Source organism: Polyodon spathula, chromosome 54, assembly GCF_017654505.1.
Source record: "Polyodon spathula isolate WHYD16114869_AA chromosome 54, ASM1765450v1, whole genome shotgun sequence".
In the NCBI taxonomy this organism is placed as follows: Eukaryota; Metazoa; Chordata; class Actinopteri; order Acipenseriformes; family Polyodontidae; genus Polyodon; species Polyodon spathula.
The window spans coordinates 1,631,619-1,635,322 of record NC_054587.1 but is presented as its reverse complement, the minus strand read 5'-3'; the positions used below and the strand labels follow the sequence as shown (position 1 = coordinate 1,635,322).

At 42.0% G+C, this 3,704-nt stretch overlaps 1 long non-coding RNA gene across 1 annotated transcript; it reads left to right on the top strand.

The window, feature by feature from the left end:
- Nucleotides 1-37: 37 nt before the first annotated feature.
- Nucleotides 38-3,697, top strand: LOC121307282. The gene is made up of 3 exons (XR_005948306.1): nt 38-401; nt 1,460-1,525; nt 3,216-3,697. It is a non-coding gene; the product is annotated as an uncharacterized LOC121307282 (long non-coding RNA).
- The last annotated feature ends 7 nt before the right edge of the window (nt 3,698-3,704 follow it).

The window sequence follows — 3,704 nt, the reverse complement described above, 5'->3', positions numbered from 1 at the left end:
TTGGGTATTTGGCTTCACTACCTCAAACACAACACAGTTACACAGAGTTACATAGTTACTGACTCAAAACCTCAACTAAACATCAGCTCCCAAATTGAGTGTTTGAATTTTTAGAGGTGCCGTGTCTGTCTGTCCATCACACTTGCATGTATACTTCTGTCTTAAGAAACACATGTTCAGTTGTGATGAAATCTGGTCTGGACATTCTTTAGCATAACTATTGAGTGTCTGTCTCTGGGGATTTATGTAGGCTTCTGCCCTTAAGTCACATTTACATTTCATGTTTGTTGCTAATGACTGCAATTTTGTATTTCCAGCTGTGCATGTCACTGACACCCCCTCAGCATCCAATGGTGATGAAATCCTTTACTCTACGATTGACTTAAAGAATACAAAGCCAGGTATTTCTGTATTGAGTCTCCTCTCTTTCAGGGCTCATATTATAATGTGATATTTTATTAGCAGGTCAGAAAACAAAACATGTATTGGGTTGTCCATTAAATTTAACCTGTACATTACCGTGGAAGGGTGGTGGGTAATTCACTGACACACGGGAGACAGAAGTATGTACTTGAAAAACAGCACAAGTGCCCTTTTTTATTTAGTTGTTGCTTTTTCTTTTTAGCCCGCAGAGGGTGCTATTGTCTGTGGCCTGACTACCAGCGATGGTAGACAGGCCTACAGGAACTCCAATGTCGGTAAACAGTTCAAATGTAGGCGCAGGTGCTCAAAATGAATAATCAAAAACAGAAGGCGAAAGAAAAAAAGGAAAATAAAATTACAAAATAAAGGTGCTTCATTCGGCAGCGTTACCCCGGCCGTCGCTACCCGCACGGCCCGAGTCCCCGTCCTACACTTGCTGCTCCCTCAGCCTACTGTCTATATACTGAGGAGGTCTGCCCAAGGGTTCCCCGCTATCACTGCCTTGGTTTTCTTCTCTTTAGATTTCTTTCAGGTCTTTTCTCCCGGCAGTTCTCAGTCCTGGACCAGAGCTTCCGCAAGCTCGGCACTTCTTAGAGGGGCAGACCTGCGGGAACAGCAGAACGTTATTCTGTAGGGCTAGCAATCCTCCCAAGGCCCGCCTCTCAGTCACTCAGAGAGAGCCCACACACCCACCTCTCCATGTCACTACCATGACCCACAGCACTATGAACGCACCAGACGAGTCAGCACAGATCTCCCCCTTGTTACAATGACTACATATTGAATAGAAGGACACTGTGTGATTCAGTATGTGATAATAATCTTTATCATCATATCATCTTTATTTATTTACTGTAGGTTGTGTCTATCTACGAATTCAATTTTCCTCTGTGGGCATGAGAGATTTGGACATTAGTGGCTTTATGAATATTGCTTTGCTTTAGTAGTTTGGTAGGGCTTTTGCATAGGCACACTACAATGTAAACCTTAAAGTGACTGGCATTTCGTTTCATTGTTCTAGTATTTATCTTTTCAGCTAAACCCAGATCAAAACGCGACTGTGATGTCCTGTACTCTGCTGTCCTTGTCAAGAAGCAAGAAGGTAAGAAGGACAAAAAATCCTCTCTCAGCCACCAGCGGAGATATAGAGAACAATGAAGACAAACCCAGAAACGAATTTTATCATGTTTCAGTTAGACGATCTCAAACCTGCTTGATAGGGGAACAACTTTTCAAAATGTGTTTTAAACTGGAAACCCCTGAACTAAAAACTGGGGAAAATCACTAAAAAGAAAGACAGTATCCATTTTCCAAATATCAGAGTCATGAGAATCAGTTGTCCGTGTTTCACAAACAGCAATGTTAAATCCTAATTGTTACAAATAGGTGAGCAGCAAAGGAGGTTTATAGATTCCTAAAGCCAGTGGAACACGAGGCAAGCTTCAGCCAACTATTTCTGGCAGCTTTTGAAGCAGCTGGCTGATACAGTAGCAACATGATTACCAAACTTAACATCAATTTCATAGTCTTGCTCTATCTCGAAGCAGCTGCTGGAAAATGTGTAAGAAAAGCTTGCCTGAGAGTTGCTTTGTGTTTCATGGACTTCAAACAGCGACTTGGCTTGGAATTAACGGCTAGAGTTGTCTTAACTAATGTCGTCTTCCTGTTTAGATTTGATTTGTACAGTATGTAATCAGTCCTCACATCACGGGGGCTTCTTAAAAGTGTATGGTCACAGTAGAGCACTCAGAAACATGTCTAATGTCCAGAGAATGTGGTACCCCAGAGTGTAGCTGTTAACCATCAGAAATACATGGAACAGATTTGTTTTTCACAGAAACCAGAGGCAGTCCGTTGCATGCTGACAGGTTAGCGGGACCAGATGAACTTGGGGTTAAGCCATTAGCGGTCCATTTATTCAGCACTTGTCAGGCACATCGGGTCCAATTTATTTTCACACGTGCTGTTTATTTTACAAGCGCTGTTTAAAATAATTTTTTCTGAGTAAAACAGGTTTAAAAGGCATCAGGACACTCAGTACTGCATCTCCAGCCAAGCCCAACCCCTTGTTAGCTGTATTTATCACTTCTCTCTTTATACACATGCATACTGATCAATCCTCTCCTGATCACTCGTTTTATCACCAAACTCCTCAATAATGTGATCCCAGTCATTGTTTGATTACTATCTCACCTCAGAAAGCTCTGCAGATGTCTGTGATGTTCTTTGAGCTCTGGATGCAGAAGCAGGTCTCTATTTTGTTTGTGTCCGTGTTATCTCTGCGGTGCAGCTGCTAGCTCTATTTCTCAGATACGTCCATTTTTTTCGGCTTCATTCGGCTCCTATCGGTCTCACTCGGCCATTAAAAGGTTTTCTCTGCTTTTTCCAGAGAAAAAATGACTAGAGACCTGCGCTTGACTTCTTTTTGATGTTGGACAGGGTCCGCCATTGGACCGGAAAGGGAAAATCGTACTGTCGGACCTGATCTGATACAGGACCGCAAAGGGTTAGACAAGTTTCTGAGAGCTCCACTCTGGCCATCCCGCTGCCTTAAACGTCACCAAGACGTCATGATTAAATAATGCAACCATGTAAAGTGAATCTAAAATAACAATTCATTACTTAAGGGACTACAGTATTTTATATTTATAGAACAAGTGTTTCTTAAGTGTTACACATTGTCATTAAGCACGCTACTGAAAAAAGATCCGGCTGCAACTGTATTTTATAGACTACTAAACCAACACTATATATCCAAGTGATGTACCTAATGCATGATTGAATACCTGTAGATAACCCCAGTGCTGCAGACAACAGTGATGCCCTTTATTCAGAGCTCGACATGAAGAATGTGAAGAAGAAGGGTATGAAATCTCTTTCCTCCCCTCAACCCTCTGTATTGGACAGGCTTCCTAATACCCCTCTGCCCAGTGTTTCTATAAGGGATAATCAAAACTGTTCATGTTTCTAACGTAGAATGAACCCTTTACACTCCCCTCCAGCCCATACTGGAACAGACTGGGTGGTGGGGAATTTGTTTTTCCCTTTCACCCCCTACCCTGACTCCTTGTTCTCTAAAGTAAGTAGTTATGACATTGAATAAACATTGCTGGGTCAAACTGACCAGGTTGCAAGTGAAAAGAAGAGTCTTCAAAATTTGATCTGCTCAGAAGAGTGACAAAATAATGTCTCCTAGCCTTGTAAATACTATGATTAAAAGATAACAATGAGCCAGATTCTCAGACTCAGATCGTTGTCTCTATTTCCCAGGTAAAACCCTG